The following is a 20679-nucleotide window of genomic DNA, read 5'->3' as shown; positions in this document are numbered from 1 at the left end:
TAAGAAGACAGCAGATCTCAGCAAAGTTCAATACAAAAGGAGGCTGGTCCTTGAGGGATCTGACCTCAGTTTTTCATTAGAACTAGACCATCAGCCCTGGAGCAAAATCAAGATAGTATCCGCTGCATGGCCATTCTACACTTTTGAATGCTTCTGAGCACCAACAAGAGTCACAGTGCACAAATACATGACCGGGGTAACAGTTTTTTTTTCTCTTTTGTCACTTCTCCCTCACACTCAGATAGTACACAACCTTTTATCAAAAATTAAGCAATTTTAGGATTTGTATTCTGGCAAGTGTTGGTGCTAATGCACACATGTTAAGGGAATCAGGGCTTCACAACTATTTCAGGAAAAGACAAAATACAAAGTTGGCTTCTGGGAGATATGTACTCCCAGTCCAAACATGGCTGTCAACACCAATGAAGGGCCTCACAAGAATGGGGCTACAGTGATGCTGCATTTGTATGACTGAAATATAAAGGAACAGACTGCTGACAAAAACATTTCTGGTGTCTGGGCCACACTGGTGGAGCCTTACAGAATCAGCAAGTTGTGAGAATAAAGGTGTATTGCATGCAACACAATGTTGCATCAAAACAGAGCTGCAGTAAGGCAAGCTAATGGATGTGGATGGGGGGGTGGGCGGGACACAAATCCCTAAAACACTTCAGCCAGTGTCTTATGTGTCACAGAAGCGATGGGAATTGATCTTTTTTTTTACCCTTGCCACTTACACAAAGCACTTTGTGAAAACGCAATAGGATTTAGAATTTTGTCTGTAAATTTTAACTAAAACTGTTCTGCATTCTTAGATCGCACACAAGACTAAGTGCATCTTTTCTTTATCATAGTAATAGGGGAAACATCTACATTAGTTAGCTAGGAAAATGTACAATTACAAAAGCTACAAGTGTTAGAGTGCATTTCTGGCATTTCTTTAACACGATTTACCACTGTGCCATCCTCCTGTGCTTTTTGGCTTGTTTGTATCAGTTAAGTGGGTTTATCAGTGGCATGGATCACCAGCTGAGACACAGTGCCGCCTATTGAAGGCCATACACAAAGGAATAAACATTATGCATTGCTTGACATAATCTTGCAGAGAGAAGCAAAGTCTGCACTGCTGTGTACACATTATTGGGTTTAGTGGAATGAAATGTTAAATACCTTTCGAGCTGATTGTGGAAAAGCAGAGCAAACCAGTTCCATCTGTGCATGTCCTTTCTCATGTTCTGCATCTAAGTGGTAGACGATTTAAGGCATTTTATGGGGAAGATTCCTGAGAGATCTTCTGTGGACCGGCTTGTTATTAAAATGTATACTTACCCCTCAGTGTGATGGGAGCTGCCTATATAGTTGGAATAGCCTGCTTTATTCTAGCTGTGAGATTTACATGCTTCGGGAGAACTTCCCTTGTCACTTTCCCAGAAACATTTTTAGATGAGACTGCCAGCAACTTACGAGTCATCTGTTCCTCTGCTTCTAGTTATATGATACTTCTGGACTTTGAGTCTAAATTGCAATCACTGATCTCTGTGTGCAAAGATTCTTGCATTTCTGCAAGGTCTCTGAATCTCTGCTTGATAATTGTCAATGGTAAGTTACCAGAGGTTGAAAAACAAGGTTTTTATTTGACAGTGGACCTCAATGTCTCCACACCAACAGCAGCAGCACTCCTGATAGCTGATCCAGCTGTGGTCACACACTTAAAGAATCACCTGTTTCAACACATGTAGGTAGCATTTTCAATGGAGTGAAACTTTCCCCAGGGAATTCACAGGAGTGATTATCAAACAGATTTTGACACAATAGCCACATAAAGCGATACTGGGATAGGTGACCAGGAGTGTGGCAAAAAGGAATGTTTGAAGTAGTATCAAAGGAGGAGAGAGCAGTGGAGAGGCGAAAAGGTTTAGGGAAGGAATTCCAAAAAAGGCTCATACAGTTGAAGACACAGCCGCCAATGGAGAGCAAAGAAGATGAAGCATATTCAAGAAGCCAGAATTGGAGCAGCACAGAGATGTCAGAGGTTGTAGAGATATCAGAGGTTGCAAAGATGTCAGAGGTTGCAGAGATGTCAGAGGTTGCAGGGATAGGGAAGGGAGAAAGCATGGAACGATTTTAAACCAAAAAATGAGAATGCTAAAATTGTGAAGTTGCCGAACAGGGAGCCAATGTAGGGCAATGAACACAGCGGTAAAACAAGCTTGCTGTGAGTTAGGATTTGGGCAGCAGAATTTTGGATGAGCTCGAGTTTATTGAGGATATCAGGGAAGCATTGGAATAGACCAGTCAAGTAGTAACAAAAGCATGCATGAGAGTTCCAGCAGCAAAAGAGAAAGGCAATGTTATGGAGATGGAAGAAGGCAACTATGGTGATAGAGAGGATATGTGGTTTATTCAGAGCTTTGATTTTAATGCAAGGTTTCAAACCTAAATGGAGAAAGTCAGTACTGCAGCATTATCAGAAGCTCTCCACATCACTCAAATCACTTGAGGAAGCCTCACATATTAAAAGGCTAATTAGTGAATTTGACAATGGTAACATCGATTCAGTCACTGACCATGGTCGAGGAGGAGCAATCTGCTGGATGAAGGAGTGCTGGCCATTGATATGCAGGATTATAACATTGTCTCAGGTTTTGTTGAATTGTTCCATGATTCTGATCTCAAAGAGCCATAGAGGGTGACATTCCTATCCAGAGTTCTTGAATGTGTTATTACCTCCCAGGTCCATGCCCACCTTTCCTGCAAGTGCATATTTGAACTCCTTCAGCCAGGTTTCATTTACATTTTGCTCCTCAGTGACATCTTGTGAAAACGCAACTTCTAGTTTCACATGCACACTGATGACACCCAGCTCTAGCCCACCACCATCTCCACTGCCGCTCATTTATCACACTGACCATCTGACATCTAGTATTGGTGCAACTTTTTTTAATTAAATATTGGGAAGACCAAAGCCACGTCTTCAGTCCCTAACACAAATACCATTCCCCAGCCATTAACTTCATCCTTCTTCTAAACCACTAGCTGAGGCTAATCCAGACTGTTTGAAACATTGGTGTCCTATTTAACCCTCTGAGGGTTAACCTTGCATAAAAGACAAAGCTCTGAATGAACATGTGGCACTGCCATGTACACTGTTCTTCCAGTTACCTTTGCTTAAGCCAGCAGCAATGTCTAAATGTCAGTGTCCTGTGTACAGCTCTTAGTGATTGCCTTTATCTAGCAGGTAAACAGATTTTAATTGTTGCTCAATCCAGTCAGTGCTGCTTCCTGAAAACTATCTTTCTGCAAAAAGAAGAATATGCGTTGCTGGACATAATTTTGAAAAGAGAAAGAAAGTGCCATCACAGTGCACATATTGCCAAAATTAAATTAACAAAATTAAATGCAAATATCTTCCAAGCTGAACATAGGAAGACAACAGGCACTTTTATGTACCCAACTTATAGCCTGTTGCAATAATTCTGAAATATCCTCATGACTTTTCCTTTGTCCTCTTTCAGCAAGATACTGGCTAAATGGAGATGAATAGCCCTCTTATGAAAATTATTCAAGCAAGCGCGGTTGATACCTGAAATCTCCTTAAGTACGCATCAAATCTGCAACAATGTCGTTTTCATGGCTTTAGTGTCCAGTTAGAATGGCAGTTCTCTCCATAGAGAAGAATATGGTGTCAATCAAATAAAATTGATCCTCACCTTTGGATTAAGCACCACTGGCTCTTGGATTAAAACATGAAGCCAGATAGGGTAAGTTCAGATATCATTGTGCTTTGAAACTTCTCAACAGTGTTACTGATTTTTATAAAATTCCTTTGTGCTGAGTTTATATCAGTTACTATTTTGAGGCACATATCTGTTTACTTATATTACATGCAACAAAGGGCTTTATATTGCCAATTGGCCTTTGAATAGCTAGGTCACCTGAAGCTGCACCTTCTTTATGATGTCAAATGTTGTTTGATAATTCTTCTATGAAGTGCCTTGGGACATTTTACTACATTAAATGCACTATATAAATTTAACTTGTTGTATTCTGGAACACTTAAGGTCATTCATTTTTAATTGGAAGCACAAAAGTTATTAGAAGCTTTTCACTGGTTTTAGAAGGTTTTACAAAACCTTCTTCCAAATTTAGAGGAGATAAAATATAAAGTTAGGAGGTTCACAAAAGGCTATAAAAGTTTTAAAATAGAAGTAGAGAATGCAAAGTGTGCTACACTAGCTAATTTAATACAAGACAGGGGTGTTGTGAGGGGGAGAATTTGACTTTCAAAAGCAGATGTGGGATTGTTGGATTCCTCATGGGAAAAAAAGGGGCTATCAATAAACATTGTGACAGAACCTTTCATGGGGGAATCAAGTGAAATCTCTCGATTTCTCCTGTAGCCAGTCCACCACTTAACCACAAGACAACATGCTGTCTAATAGCCAATTGAGAAAGTAAAGTTTGTGCAAGGTCAGCCAAAGATGAGAAGAAAGATAATTGGCAAAATGAAGATGACCTGTCATTGCCCAACTCCAAACAGAGAATGAATAATTATCTGATGCTGCAGCCGGCCAACCACTTGGGAAAGAATGCATGATTTTTATGCTCAAATTACCAAGAGTCAGGGAGCCCATCAGTGATACATTGATCAGAAACAGTAAACTTAACCTAGCTGAGTCTGTACTGTAATCTTGGGCTTTGAATCTATTTTTATATAGCTATTAAGCAAAACCCAGCTAATGCTAAGATATTAGGTCTTGGAAAATTTCTCCCAATATCTCAGAATGAAAAGAAATTTGCTAAGTAACTGTGTAAGAATTACACATAATTTTCAAGGTTACAGGGTCATTGGTAGGCTTCTAGTTTTAGGACTCTCTTGATAACAGCAAGCGAGTGTGTGTGTGCTGCTTTGGTTTCTGTCCATAATGGATGGAAAGTGGATGGAAAGTACACATGGGGCTGAATTTTTCAACCCGCGGGTGGGCATGAGCCCGGCCCGAAAGGGAGTAAAATATTGCGCGATGAAGTCAGGTGAGCGTCCCAATGTCACCGCGCACTCATGATATTCCTCTTGGTGGGTGCATGCGAGAGGCGGCAGTGCGCCCGCTGACAATTAAATGGCTTATTAAGGCCCTTAAGCAATTAATTAAATTGAATTTTTCGCTGCCCATCCAAATGTTCGTTTGGCGGACGGGAGAAAAGGCCGAGCGGCCTTTGGATTTTTGAGGAAACCTCATCCACGGGTGGGATGAGGTTTCCGATGTTAATTAAAAACAAAACGAAAAGTTTTAAATCTCATTTCTAACATGTCCCTGCTCATGTGACAGATTGTACCTTAATTTTAAAATCTTTATTTTTAACGTTAGGAATCGTCAGCTCCCTGAGGCAGCTCTGTGCCTTCCGGGAGGTTTCAGTGAGCGCGCTCGCACGCATGTGATGACTTCCACGCTCGCCCTCCTCCTCCTCCCACCCTGGCAGCGCTGAGCGTTTCAGCACTCGATTCACAATGGTTGGCCAATTAACGGCCAGCCAGCCAGCTTGAAATCGTGGTTGGGGCCCGCACACCACGCCCGTCTATGAGGGGAAAATCCTCCCCATGATCCTTGCAGTCGCCTAATGTATATAAAGCCCCATTAATGGCAGGGGAGGGGGGTCTTTAAAACTTTGACACTAAAAGATTTGGGCAGTGAAGTTTACTTTTGAGCTTATGGTCATTTAAATTCTGTTGAATAGCATTAAGGAATGAGTTTTAACATGGGTTAGCAGATGGGATTGGGGTGCGTGTGGAATTAAATGGGGAAAAAAATCCTAGCGTGTTGGGAAAACAGCTCCAGCTGGCAACTTCCAGGGTTTACTGAGGGAGCACAAGGGACAGGAAGCCAACCCACCTCTTGTGAGCCGGGTTGTTTTTTTAAATAGGTTAATGAGGTTAAAAGTCCCAGATTTAACCTGCTCTGCCGGTTGAACTGTGGCTGGCTGGGTTTCCAGGGCCACGGGTAGCGCAGCATCTGCAGTGAGGCAAGGGCAAGCTTGGGGAGAAGGTAAGTGTCTTCACAGTGCTCCCTGTGAGCCAGCAAGAGCAGGAGCGCTCCCCCTCAGCTCCTGAAGCTTCCCCATCATCAGACCTCCCCGTACAAATCACAGCCAACTTCCCCAGGGTAAGAACTCCCCCCTGGGATTGTATCCAGCTGTAGGGTAAGACACTCCCCAGGGTTGAGGATCAGACCCCCAGCCCCTTGCAGCCTTTGAGATTGGAACTGGGAATCAGACTGGGGAAGCCGACAGGGGTAAAAGTCGCACCTTGTTGAGTTAAAACTCCATAGCATGAGGGGAAAGCTGGATTTCTGGGTTCCCTGCGTACTACTGGACCACCCCACCATCTCCCCACTGCCAGCAGGTCGGCAGGTATAAAACTAGTTCCTAGGTATCAATTCAATTGTACTGTAATTACTAATGACAAGACATATGATAGTTTCAGTTGTGTTATTATAGATATAGCTGATTGAAATAGTATTAGTAGCTTATCTCAGTCAACGAGCAGTATTTGAATCCTCTGGCAAGGAATTGTTTAACTAATTCATTGTGTTCACTGACTGTGTTTTAGACAAATGCAGTTCAACTACTGTATCTTTAAGGTTTCATATATAAAACCCTGGGGATAAATATTAAATGTTGATTTAATTTTCATCATATCCATTATATTCATATGGAAGAGAGGAATGATTCATCTTATACCATTCAGTTCATGCAAGGTATATCTGATGATTTCTCACCACAGTATTTCTGACAAAAGCCAGGATTTTTCAATGCTTCTGTCCAATTAATTGGTGTAAACAGGGTGAACGTGATCAAAAGAATTGGACGGAGTTCCTTTATTCTGCTCCTTTTGCCCTTGCCCTATTTTCCATTGTTACTTCCAGCTAAGTATTATTTGCCGATGAATTATGCACAGATGTATTAAGAAAATCAGAGATGCATTGTTTGCTAGAGTCAGTAATTTTATCTTCCCAATGGGCAATTAATGGCAGTATGACAGCCTACAGCTACGTCATGGAGCGGTAGGATTCTTGAAGGTCCAAGGAGTCATAGATTGCAGCCAAAAGGTCCTATATATAGCCATGTTCATTGGCAGTCCCTGTGTCACCAGGGAAGGATTCCACTTTCCCCATGTGCTGGGTCAACGAATGCATCATAGAATCAATGGGCGCTATCTTCCACACTTTGAAAAATTTCAGGGGTTGGGCCGATTTCCTGGACTCAACACAGGTGGGTCAGGGGTACACTGTTGGGGGAGCCTTCTGGGGGGCAGTCAATTAAAAGACCGCCTTTGTATTTATCATCCAATTAAGGACAGTGGGCAGGTTAGAAGGCCTGAAGTTCTGAATAGCCTGCAGCCCCACTGGGAGAGCTGGATCCTGCTGAGGGAGGTAGGGAACTATGAGGGAACCTCAAAATGGAGGCGCCCTCTGAAGCCTTCTGAATCTTGAAAAATAAAAGTGACGGCAACTGTCAGGTCACTAGAATGGAGGGGGAATATTTTCATAGGGTTGCTTCTGGCCACGGCTGAAGCCTTCTCATCCTAGAGGCTCTGAGATGTGGGGATTGGTAGGAGGCATCGATGGTCCCCCAGCCTGCCACCATGAGGCTGCCTCCAGGTACCTGTCACTGCCACATTTACCTAGCCTCCCGCAAGGTTGCTTGGAGGCAGGAATATAGCGGGAGCAGACTCCAGTGTACTCTTTTCTAACTTTGTTCCTGGTCCTGCCTCCAAACCCACCTCCGCGGGTTGATGAAGATTCTGCCCAATGTTCAAAGCGAACTACCACAATGGATTCAGGAGAGTTCACCATGAAAGCACTATTTGATCCAGAAAGGCAAGCTTGGGTGGCTTCTCAGAGACCAGTGCTTTTCCCTGAAACCATGGCTTACTATATCTAGAAGGTATCCCAGAACAAAAGTTGAATACCAGCATAATGAGGATCATTCATAAAACATGTTATTAATTGTACATACTTTGGTATGTTGAAGGTGTGCTTCTCGCACTTGCACCTATATAAATACGCCTGATGTCTTTCCACGTAATTCAGCTAGGATCTCAATAATCGCAGCTGTGTGCTAAAAGCTGCACAATTTTTCTTCATGAAGAGGTCCCACATGGAGGCTCCAGGGAAGGTAGGCCCCAGTGGGCAACAAGACAGTCAAGAAGAGGAGTAGCAGCAATATAAAGAGAATGTGAGGAACATTCATTCCACTTCCATATAGGTTATCCCTCGACTTTATATCTGATCACTGCATTAACAATCCTGCCAGCATCTTTCACCCTACCTCCTCAAAGATATCATTACCTATATAGAATTATCTCTGTGCACAGTAGTTGGTTAGTTCCTATTGATGTCACCTGCATAAATTTTACTTCAACGCTGCAAAAACAATGGTGCAGACACATTAACTTTAGCGTTGTCATTACTTTAAGGCAAACTGATATTGTGTATGTGCCTAGTCCTTTTTAACTCATTGCTTTCCATTTGTGTCAGTGTCTAGGCTCTAAGTTCACAATGTTATGTTTGTGTTCCTTACTAGATGGTATCTCAGAAACAGGATTTTGGCTGGTGGGTACTGCTTGTAATTGGAGCCTCTTGGAACTAAGCTGATCTTTGAATCATTGTAGCCAAGTCCTGAGGTTGGCCTGCTCCAGGCAATTTATTGGCCTGGTTAGGAAATTGGCTGAGCGAAAGAAGATTGAGAGTATGGATAATGGGCAAGTACTCTAACTGGCAGGATGTGACTAGTGGTGTCCTGCAATGACTTATAAAGGATTAGGCACAGATTCTTGATATCCTAACTGGATTACATTGAAAGACTTCAGGATGCAAGTGCGAGAAACACACCTTCAACATGCCAAAGTATGTACAATTAATAATATGGTTTATGAATGATCATGAATGGCAGAGCCTCAACTATTCACTGTATTCATTAACAACTTAGATGAAGGAAAGCATTATGAGCCGTGTAGATGGAAGCATAACATTACAAAAAAAAAACTGATAGATAAAGTGAATGGGCAAAACTGTGGCAAATGGATTTCAATGTCGGCAAATGTGAGATCACCTACTTTGTTCTGAAAGGGACAGAATAGGGTTTTTTCTAAATGTAAAGAGCTAGAAACAGCAGAGGTCCAAAGAGACTAGGGGTCCAGGTATACCGATACTAAAATATTATGAACAGATACTGGAAATATTCAAGTATTGAAAGTACCCCTCCCAAAGCCTGTCCACCATCTGCAAGGCACAAGTCAGAAGTGTGTTGGAATACTCCCTACTTGCCTGGATGAGTGCAGCTCCAACAACACTCAAGAAGCTCGACACCATCCAGAACAAAGCAGTTCGCTTGATCGGCACCCCATCCGCCATCTTCAACATTCACTCACTCCACCGCCAACACACAGTAGCAGCAGTATGTACCATCGACAAGATGCAGTGCAGCAACTCACCAAGGCTCCTTAGACAGCACCTTCCAAACCTACAACCATTACCATCTCGAAGGACAAGGGCAGCAGACACATGAGAATACTACCACCCGCAAGTTCTCCTCCAAGCCGCACACCATCCTGACTTGAAAATAATTTGCCGTTCCTTCACTGTCGCTGGGTCAAAATCTTGGACCTCCCTCCCTAACAGCACTGTAGGTGCACGTACACCACATGGACCGCAGTGGCTCAAGAAGGCAGCTCATCACCAACTTCTCAAGGCAATTAGGGATGGGCAATAAATGCTGGCCTAGCCAGTGATGACAAATCACATGAATGAATATAAAAAAAAAGGCTAATGGAAGGCCTGTATACCAAGAGGACTAGAATACAGGGGTGAAAGTCGCATTTCAGCTATACAAAGCCCTGGTTAGACTACACCTGGAGTACGGTGAGCAATTCTGAGCACCATACCTTGAAAAGATATATTTGCCTTGGAGGCAATGTAGCATGAATTTACCTAAATGATACTTGGACTCGAAGGGTTAAGTTAAGGAGAGTTTAAACAAATTTGGGTTGTAGTCACTCAAATTTAATAGTTAAAGAGTGATTTGATTGAAGATTTCAAAATATTAAGTGGAACAGATAAGGTGAATGGAGAGAATAAGGTGAATGGAGAGAAACTATTTCTGCTAGTTAGGGATTCTAGCGGGCACAGGCCAAACATTTGAACCATTATTTCGGGAGTGAAATTAGAAAACACTTCTTCACACAAAGGGCAGTAGAAGTTTGGAACTCTCTTCCACAAACAGCAATCAATGTTAGATCAATTGCTAATTTTAAATCTGAGATTTTTTTTTGTAAAATGTATTAAGAGATATGGGACAAAGGTAGGTATATGCATGGAGGTTGCAGATCTGCCATAAACTTACTGAATGGTGGCAGAACAGGCTCCAGGGATTAAATGGTCTACTGCTGTTCCTAAGAATTTGGGATAAAAGTGCACTTCTAGTTGAAGGATGTGTGTATCAAAGACAAGGTACTGCCTCACAATGAGGTACTTGCGCAAATGTCTTTTGGAAGTCCATGTGTACATCAGCCTCCTGACTCTCAATAACCCTCTCTGTTACCTCACCAAAAACTCAATCAAGTTAGTGAAACACGATTTCTCTCTAACAAATTCCATGCTATCTTTCCTTAATTAATCCACACCTATCCAAGTGACTTTTAATTTGGTTCCGGATGATTGTTCCTAAAAGCTCCCCCACCACCAAGGATAAACTGATTGGCCTGTAGTTTCTAGATTTATCCCTGTAACCATTTTTGAACAAGGGTGTACCATTTGCAATTCTCCAGTCCTCTGACATCACCCCATTATCTAAGGAGGATTGAAGAATTATGCCCAGTACTTCCACAATTTCCCCTCTGATTTCCCTCAGCATCCTCGGATACAAACCACCTGGCTTTGGTGACTTATCAACTTCAAGTATGGCCAGCCTTCCGAATACCTCCTCTTTTCAATTTTTTGGCCATCCAGTATCTGTTTCACTATAACTTTGATAGTATTTTCTTCCTTGATAAAGTCAGATCCAAAGTACTCATTTAGCATCTCAGTCATGCTCTCTGTCTCACGCATCGGTCACTTTTTGGTCTCTAATTGGTCCCATCCCTCCTCTCACTACTCTTTAAATATTTATATGCCTATAGGAAACTTTTGGATCCCATTTTATGTTAGCTGTCAGTCTCTTCTCATGCACTCCCAGCTTCTTATTTCCTTTCTCACTCCCCCTCTGAACTTTCTAAATTCAGCCTGGTTCTCATTTGTATGATCAACTTGACATCTGTCATTTGCACCATTCTCTATCTTTTTTGTCATCTAGAGAGCTTAGAAAGGCAAATGGTATATTGACTTTATTACCAAAGTATTGGAGTATAAGAGTAAGGAAGTCTTATGATAATTGTATAGATCCTTGTTGAGATTACACCTGGGGCAGAATTTTGCCCTTGTCAAGCAGGCCTGGCGGGGGCTAGCGGGTTGGTCAGGAAGCTGACTGCTGCCTGCGATCGGGGCCAGACTGCGATTAAGGCCCACCCAGCGTGAAATGCAAGCTGCAAGCGGCAGCGCTCAGCGCTGCCCGTATTTGGGGGGGTGGGGGTGAGGAGGATGAGCATGAATTCCGCCCATGCGCGTGGGTGCGCGTTTGAAAATCTCCCTGAGGCACAAAACTACCTCAGGGAGATGAACAGCTTTCAAAGTAAAAAATAAAGATGTTAATAATGTTACAAAACACGTCCCCTCATGTGATTTTGTCACATGAGCAGGTACATGTTATTAATTGAATTTTAAAATTTTTATTTCAATTTTATTTGCTGTTGGAAACCTCATTCCGCCCGTGGATGAGGTTACCAAAAAAACGCAAAGGCCCCTTGGCCTTGTTGCCTGCCCGCTGACCATAAGGTTGGTCGGGCAGTGAAAAATTACTTTTAATTACCTTTTTAATGGCCTTAATAGGCCACTTAGTTGTTGGTGGGCACGTTGATGACTCCGGTGCGCGCCCACTGCCCAAAATATCTGGATGCTTGTCTGACGTCACCATGCTCAGTTGGGTTGGGCATGCGCCCACCTGCCGAGCTAAAAATTCAGCCCTTGGAGTATTGTATACAGTACAGTTCACATTATCTAAGGAAGGGCATACTTGCATTGGAGGGAATGCAACTGAGGTTCACTGGTCTCAATTCTGGGATGAGATAATTGTCCTATGACAAGGGATTGAGTAGACTAGGCCTATATTCCAGTGGCAGCTGTGGGTTAGTTGGAAGCACTCTTGGCTCTGTGTCAGAAGGTTGTGGATCCCCACTGCAGGACATGAGCCAAAAACCAAAGCTGACCCTTCAGTGCTATACTGGGGGAGTGCTGCACTGCTGGAGGTGCTGTCTTTCAGATGAGACTTAAAGCAAGCACTCTCGCTTGGATGTAAAAGATCCCATAGTGCTGTTTTCAAGAAGAGCAGGGGAGTTACCTGCAGTGTCCTGGCCAATATTTATTCCTTAATCAACATCTCAAAAACAAATTATCTGGTCACTAACACATTGCTCTTTGTGGGAGCTTGCCGTGTGAAATTGGATGCTGCGTTTCCTACATTACAAACATGCCTACCCTCCAAGAAAAGTGCCTCATTGGCTGTAAGATGCTGAGCAACATCCTATGGTCATGAGAGGTGCCATGTAAATTATTTCTTTATACTCCTTAGAAGAAGAATGAGAGGTGACCTAGTGTTTTTTAATTCATTGGATGTGGGTGTCGCTGGCAAGGCCAGCACTTATATTACGCATCCCTAGTTCAGAGGGCATTTAAGAGTCAACCACATTGCTGTGGGTCTGGAGTCACATCTAGGCCAGACCCAGGTAATGATGGCAGGTTTCCTTTTCTAAGTGAACCAGATGGGCTTTTATAACAATGGTTTCATGGCCATCATTAGACTATTAATTCCAGATTTTTATTAAATTCAAATTCCACCATCTGCTATGGCAGGATTCAAACCAAAGTCCCCAGAGTATTACCCTGGGTCTTTGGATTACTAGTCCAGCAACAAGACCACTAAACCATCCTTATAGTTGAAACATATGACATTCTAAATGGGCTTAACAGTGCAGATGCTGGAAAGAATGTTTCCACTGGCTGGGGAGTCCAGAACAAGGGATTTGCCATGAAGGACTGAGATGGGGAGAAATTACTTTACTCAAAAGGTTGCGAATCTTTGGAGTTCTCTAACTCAGAGAGCTCTGAGTGCTCAGTCATTGAGTACATCCGAGACAGAAAATAATGGATTTTTGGGTACTTAGGGGATTAAGAGTTATGGGGGTAGTATGAGAAACGGGAGTTGAGGTAGAAAATGAGCCATTATATTATTGAATGGCAGAATAGGTTCCAAGAGCTGACAGGCCTACTCCAGCTCCTAATTTTTATGTTATGTTCTAATTGATCTGCCATGTTTACCATGAGTTATAAAACATACTGTTCTAAATCACATTGGCATTCATAATAAATGTGTTCATGGGCAGGATATTGAGGTCGGCGAGCGGGGGGCAGGGGTCGCTTGCCGACGTGTAAAATGATGCGGGATGAGATCGGGCAGAACTCCCGACGTCACCCCGCCCCATTTCAATTTTCAGGTCAGCGGGGGCGCAGCTGTGCACCCACCGACCTGTCAATGGCCAATTGAGGCAATTTAAAAACTATCAGAACTGGTTAGAGGATCTGCCTATCCAACGTTAAGGTTGGTGGGCAGGCTGGGAGCCCTGATGGGAATTATGAAACCTCATCCACGGGCGGGATGACATTTCATGTAGGTTTTTAAAAATGTAATATAAGTTTAATTAAAAGTGATGGACATGTCCCCACTCATCTGACAGTGTCACATGAGGGGACGTCAGGGAAATTTTATTTTTTTATACTTCATATTTTTCAATTTGGCGCCGATCTCCCTGAGGCAGCACTTAGCCTCAGGAAGATGAGTGCGCTCTTTTGTGCACATGTGCGAAAGAGGGCACTCTCGGCTTAGGGAATTCCACCCCCCCACCCCCGCCCCCCCCCCCCAACCACCCCTGCACGGCGGATGTCACGCTGGGTGGGCCTTAATTGGCCTGCCCATGTAAAATGGTGGCAAGGGGGGCCCGCACTCGCCCACTCCTGAACATTCCCTCCGACGGGGGGGAAAGTTCTGCCCCATATGTTTGCATGAAAATCCTACTCTAATCAGATCAAGGCGTCTGTTCAGATTTTGGACAAAAGAATTTGACATGAATGTGCTAATGCAATTATTGCATTGCATAATTTCAACCTAAAGTGGGTGGCCCAATATTTAGGTAACTGTAACAAGATCCATGGAGTCAGACAGAGATTCCTTCGTCACGGTATTCTGGCTTACTGGACGCAGCAAATGCAGCCAAATAAGCCCGTTAGCTTTGGTAGGATGAAAGGGAGAACACCATCAAAGCATAACTCAGGCTACAAACAATTAGGTAAAAATATTGACAGGCAGATAAATAGAACCAAATAAAACAGAAGATTTCTGGTAAATATAGACTTTACAATTCTCCTCAAATTCACAAATAACAAACTTAATTCCCCTGCTGTATATAAAAGTCACCTTTGAAACAGTTCCTTTACATGGCCAGTTCCTTTGATTAGCTTTGTACCTCTGAGATGATCTCAGGCTGATTTCCAACTTGCTGCAAAAGCATCTCCAATGCTCCAAAATCCTTTGAAGATATCCCAGAACAAAGGGAATGTGAAATACATATTTCTCCAATACAAGCAGATCTGCCAATCAAAGACATAATTTAAAAGGTTCCACAGGATGTTGAATCCAAAGGATATTTATTAGGTAATTCTCTCAAACAGGGGCTCTCAACTGAGAGTCCACATCCCCTGGGGGTCAGCGAGGAGACTTCAATGTGTCCACCAACTCTCTCATTGTTTCTAAAATGATTTCATGTTGGCTTCCTCTTGCTTTCTATGTGATGATCACAGGGGATATATCTGTCAGTGACGCGGTTCCCCAGAACCGATTATCTTTCTGTGGACAAACGCGGGGTTTAAAGGATTGACAAACCGCCCTGTCAAGGACGAAGGTCTCAGACAGATTTCAGCGTGTGTACATAGAAGAGACTAAGAGGTCCGTTTGTGCAGACGCAGCTGCAGCCAGGGACACGACATTACTGGTCCAGCTGCGCCTTCGCCTTTCAGCATCCCGTGACTGCGGGGAGCAGCGAGCATCACTCTTGTAACCTGCTTATTAAATAAAATGATGAATTCCTGAATGTGTTAGGGTGATGCAAGGGGAATCATTGAGTATCTCACTCTGACACCTGCCATAATGACAGTGTGCATGTTTTTTGCAGCGAATTTCATTTTAACTCAACACACTAGTCTAATGCCCATGAAATGATTTGCCAGTCAGCCTGTGTAATGCGATAGCGGGCTAGTTGGCTTCAATCGGACTGCGATGTCAGAGGCTATTGATTTCATGGGGACAACTTGACAGGCATTGGAGTGCAATCTGTTTGATCCCTTCTCGAGAGACGCAGCTGATGTAAAAATACATTTCATTTGGAATAACTGCATCACCTTTCCTGATATTATGATCGCTGGTTCCTGATCAAATAAGCGACAGGCTGTAAAACATTAAACTATAATTTTCTGCTTTAAAACCACAAACCGCCTCCCCGAGCGGCCAGCCCCATTTTTGCAACCACCAGTTTCGTTCTCAGATATTAACAGGGAACATTGTGATGTTTAGTTCGGCTGGTTTGGTGTTTCAGCAAGATTTCAGATGTGAGAAGCGGAGTCTCCATTTATCATTGGGAGACTACCGCAAGGCATGGAGATTTAAATAGTTATTGAATTGGGAAAGATTACTTGATACATGCTTGGTAGTTATTAGTCATTTAAAAGTTCCAAATTGCTAATACACATAATAGATAAATTTAATGCCCTCTATTGCGGCAAGTTTGGTGGCAGGAGGGCATTTGGTCAGTGGGGAGGGTGGCAGCTGAGGACTCCACTGCCTTCCTACTATTTCCCCGATTAAGTTCGTGGTAGAAAGGCCAGTGGGGCCTCCCTTGCTCCAGGCCCCACTTCCTCCCCGAGCCCCCAGCAAACCCCCCGCCGCCGCCGCCACCCGCCCGCCATCACTCACCTTGCGACCTAGGATCCGACGATGATGCTCGGCTTCGAGTGGGTGTAGTACCAACAGCAGCCACTGCCTCTCCCAGTAGCGCTATTGTTCAATAGAGCTGCTAGCCTCTGATTGGCCAGTAGCTTTCGGCAGGTGAGACTTCCGTACCCAGAATCCTTGATCCTGGAGCGGGGGGTGGGGGGAGACCTATTGCTGCCCAATTAAGTGCCTGAGTGGCACTTAATGCGGTGGGCCTTCCATAAAAGTGTTGACACGGAGTTCTCACTGGCTCTTCAGACAAATTAAATGCTGCCCAATGTGTCCGGTTTATCTTAACAATGCCAGTGCAATTAAACTTACAAAGACAAGTAAATTTATTAAATAAGTCAGTTGCTTATTTGTCATATTTTCATTAAAAAGGTACAACATTAAGAATCCTGTTAAGTGTTAACGTAACTTTTTGTTTCTAACACAGATCAAAGCTTATGTGTTTTAGGAATTTGAAACCATAGAGATGGAATGGCTATCCTGCAAATCATTTAATTCTCCCTAATGTGTATATCCTGACCTCAACATGCCTTAATTCATCAAATTCATGGACGACTTATTATTTGGAAAGAAATTCTATCTATGAAAACAATAGTCAATTGATTTGTTCTAATGGTTGCCGGAAATTTTGGTGCCTGGCGTGGGGAATGTTCCAGAATTATCGCTAAATAATGCCAATATTGTCATGGTGTTGCTGGTTCACAGATTTATTTATATTTTATTGAATTAACTGGCAGGCTGCATTTGGACCTAAACGATATATCTGCTTTTTATAAGTCGATTCATGGGCCGGAATTTTGCAGGCCCTTCCACCAGTGGGATTTTCTGGTCCCACCAAAGTCAATGGACTTTTGAACAGCTCAATGCATTTTATGGCCCTGTCCCCGCCACAATGAGGCGTAAAATTCAACCCATAATGTTGTTAAATGAAGTATCAAGGGAGTATTTCTTCCAGGTGAACTGCTTAAAGGGTCATACCATTTGTAACTCTTTCGAGTACAAACACGTTTCCATCTGTTCCTATTCAGATGAAGTTACATTGTTTCATAGTTTACCATTGTGAGATTTGAACTCTTGATCTTGGGGTTACAAGCCCAGTACCATAACCACTTGGCTATCATACCAGAACTAAATATGGAATGCTTCACGAATTTGCGTGTCATCCTTGCGCAGGGGCCAGCTAATCTTCTCTGTATCGTTCCAATTTTAGTATATGTGCTGCCGAAGCGAGCACTCAGACCACTTGTACTCAGGCTTTACAAAAGTGATTGATCATTTGGAGCACAGAGGGAGGTCAATCAGTCCCTTGTGTCTGTGCTGGCACTTTGCCTAATTGTATAATTGATTTTTATGCAGGGAAAAATATATGTGTAATGGCTGGAGGTGGGGTGGGGGTGGTGGGGGAACGGGTTGAGGTCCATGGAACTTTTGTAACATGGGAGGCGCAACTGAGAAGTGAAAAAAGTGAGAAACCCTGCCGTGAGTCATGCCGGTGTCATCAGTAACACTTTGAACTTTAGGGAAATCCCATCATCTGAAACGTTTATATGATCCCTCTCATTCTCCTGCCAGATACCCAAGGCTAACAAAACATCAGTTACCTACTTGAACTAGCTGTGAACTGCAGGTTGACTGGTATTGTTGATATTCCCTATGACAGCTTGAAATTAGCCAGCCAAATATATTTCCAGGGTTGTGGAGGCTTTGTGAGCCATTGGCGTACGGAACTCAGCAATGATATTGGAGGCCAATCTTTTATTCACTATGGGAAAGCAATTTCATCGTTCTACCTCCCACACTCTCTTGCTTTCAAATGCATCATTAGCACTCAGCTTTGTACTATGTATTGGCTGACCCCCAACTGAAGTTCTTATTTTTTTTGGTTTCCACCACAACCCCTTGCAAATTGCACTGAGATATTCTTTCAGGTAAGAAATGTCAAAGCAGTATAAACTGTTTCTTTGTATCCAGGTTCATTTACGACTTTACAGACTTGAAAGGGCAGGGTAGTTTTTTTTTTATTCATTCACGGGATGTGGGCTTCGCTGGCTGGGCCAACCTTATTGCCCTTGAGAAGGTGGTGGTGAGCTGCTTTCTTGAACCGCCGCAGTCCATGTGGTGTAGGTACACCCACAGTGCTGTTAGGGAGGGAGTTCCAGGATTTTCTCCCAGCATCAACGAAGGATATATTTCCAAGTCAGGATGGTGAGTGACTTGTAGGGGAACTTCCAGATCATGGTGTTCCCATCTATCTGCTGCCCTTGTCCTTCTAGATGGTAGTGGTCATGGGTATTTGTCATTAAAAAAAAATAGTGGGAATACACAATAGGCCAATCACCATCTGTAACTAGAAGAGAATGGTTAACATTTTGTGTGCAGGTTAAATGTGTGTGAGAATAGCAAGTTAAAAAAAATTAATAATGTTGCCTTCTATCACACAGAAGCATGAAATGGTTTTACTGTTGTTTTAAAGAGGTAAAAAAATGATGAAAAATATACAAAGGATTTCTCAGTGAGGTAATGAAAAGATGTGAAAATAATTTATTTTCCCGTTCTGACAAAGGGTTCGTACACAACACATTAATCAGATGGTAATGAGCCTGCTATATACTTGCACCCTTTTCTGTTTTTATTCCCATCTGGATGCTAAGCCTTGATATGATTGCTTTTGTCAAACAAAGTCATTGATCTTAACAAATGTTTAATTTGACCAGAGTTACAACTGTGTTAAAATATTATCTCAGGCACTGGATTTCACACTAAGTTAACATTAAGTTAAAGTCATTTATGGCAGCCATCAGGTTAACAATCTTACATGTAGAGATAAGAATCAAAGGGCTGGACTTAAACTTTTCAATCCACTAGCAGTGGGACAGCATGGCAACATGTCAGAGACCAGGAGATTTCAACAGCGCATTTATCAAGGGCTTTTTAATGCCGCCGCTGCGTTTGCATCTGACTTCCGGGTTTCCCAATTAATTAACACGAAAGGGCGTGAAGACAACCAGCATAAGTCTATTTCAGTTCATCTAATTAAAGGGACCCTGCGAGGATGAAACTTTAAGGATTGTCCAATTATTTAAATAGAGCAAGAAACTGCAGCAATGGACTCGCAAGATTGCAACAATACAACACTTCATTGATGTCTCCCTAGTGATGATGGTGTGGCTGTAACGGCCCGTGGGGAGATTCTGTTCCTTGCCGACAGAAGGAAAAATCCAGCCAAAGATAGCATATTTGAAGATCGCTGAGGGGATCAGCAAACATGGAGCCATATTCCTGGATACAAAGCCGGAAGAGTTTTAAGACAATATCAGGAATGGCAAGTGGCTTTCCACATTCAAGTATGTGCCACCCCCAACCTGCCTCACTCTGCCTGCTCAAGCCCACTCCTGCACATTACTCTTCATAGCAGCTTAACTTGAAGGTGGACCTATACTTCATCATACCCCCATCTGACCATCTACCACTGACATTCATCCTTATCCTACTGTAATGTCACACCTCAATTTCACATCAATGCCTCACAGCGATGTTGCTTAAATGTTGCTCATCCATCCACTCAACACACCCCATTACCCCATTACTCTCACCCATGGGTCTTTTCTTTCTCTCCTTGCAGGGAAAGGGAGCGCAGAGCACCTGGGAGAGGCAGAGCATCAGGGCTCGCCCTCCAGTCATCTCCATACTGACAGCTGCAAAGAAGGATCGAGGCAATGGAGATGAGCTGAGACTCAGTGTGCCTGACCATTGGAGATGGAAAAATCTGCCTGCTGACAGAATTAAATATCATGTAGCCACATGACATACAACACTCACTCATGTTGACTTGATGATCAGCAGCCAGTGAAATATGAGCACATTTACTATGATGACTTATTATCTTCCTTCCTCGACAGTATAAATTATGATAGGTTCTTTGCGGGCTCTAAGATGTAGAGGACATTGGTCAAGAGCTTCTCGGCAATCAGAGCAGGGATCTGAGCAGTCTGCCTCTATTGACGCTAAAGGGTTGCACCATGTGGCAGTAGGAGAAAAAGGAAGGGTAAAGATTTGCAAAGGTAATGTACAAGGGTGTTTAACACAATATTATGACTGTTAGGTTTCTGTTAATTTTTCTGTATTGTTACAAAAGTATATCAATTTTCATAATATTATTCTGGTTTATCGTAAAGTAGGTTTATGGGTGTGAGTGTCAATGGTTCTGTCTATGTGATTTAATTACATTTGGAGTCAGATAGACTGCAAGCTTGAAATTATCAAAAGAAGTTAGGTGTAGAAATGCACTTGAAATGCCAATGAATAAACATGGATGGGGTCTTAGCATGTAATGTGTGAAGGGAATTTGCATTTTTAGATAAGTGAAGGGGTTGTTTAGATTTCAAAGGGATGTTAGGATGTTTACATCTAGCCAGGTAATCAAGGCTGAGCAGTGTGGTTATTTTTCCCAAAGGTTCCTGACAATATTGGCAACATAAAAGATTT

General features: G+C 42.8%; 1 protein-coding gene, 1 long non-coding RNA gene and 1 other non-coding gene across 5 annotated transcripts in view; 1 reads left to right on the top strand and 2 right to left on the bottom strand.

The window, feature by feature from the left end:
* Nucleotides 1-20679, bottom strand: part of LOC121293197 (potassium voltage-gated channel subfamily C member 2-like) — a 157141-nt gene that overhangs the window by 41622 nt on the left and 94840 nt on the right. The gene's annotated exons all lie outside the window — the stretch shown is intronic.
* LOC121293198 overlaps nucleotides 1-20679 on the top strand; it is a 181621-nt gene that overhangs the window by 68913 nt on the left and 92029 nt on the right. The window contains exon 4 of one of the 2 annotated variants that reach the window (XR_005946460.1): nucleotides 19817-19901. The exons of the other annotated variant lie outside the window; for it this stretch is intronic. This is a non-coding gene — a long non-coding RNA (uncharacterized LOC121293198). Of the gene's footprint in view, nucleotides 1-19816; nucleotides 19902-20679 lie in introns of those variants that run through there. 2 annotated transcript variants of the gene reach the window in all.
* Nucleotides 17323-17428, bottom strand: LOC121293459. The gene has a single exon (XR_005946538.1). It is a non-coding gene; the product is annotated as a U6 spliceosomal RNA (small nuclear RNA).

The sequence above is a fragment of the Carcharodon carcharias genome, chromosome 21, assembly GCF_017639515.1.
Source record: "Carcharodon carcharias isolate sCarCar2 chromosome 21, sCarCar2.pri, whole genome shotgun sequence".
Classification (NCBI taxonomy): domain Eukaryota; kingdom Metazoa; phylum Chordata; class Chondrichthyes; order Lamniformes; family Lamnidae; genus Carcharodon; species Carcharodon carcharias.
This window is presented reverse-complemented; position numbering and strand designations above follow the sequence as displayed.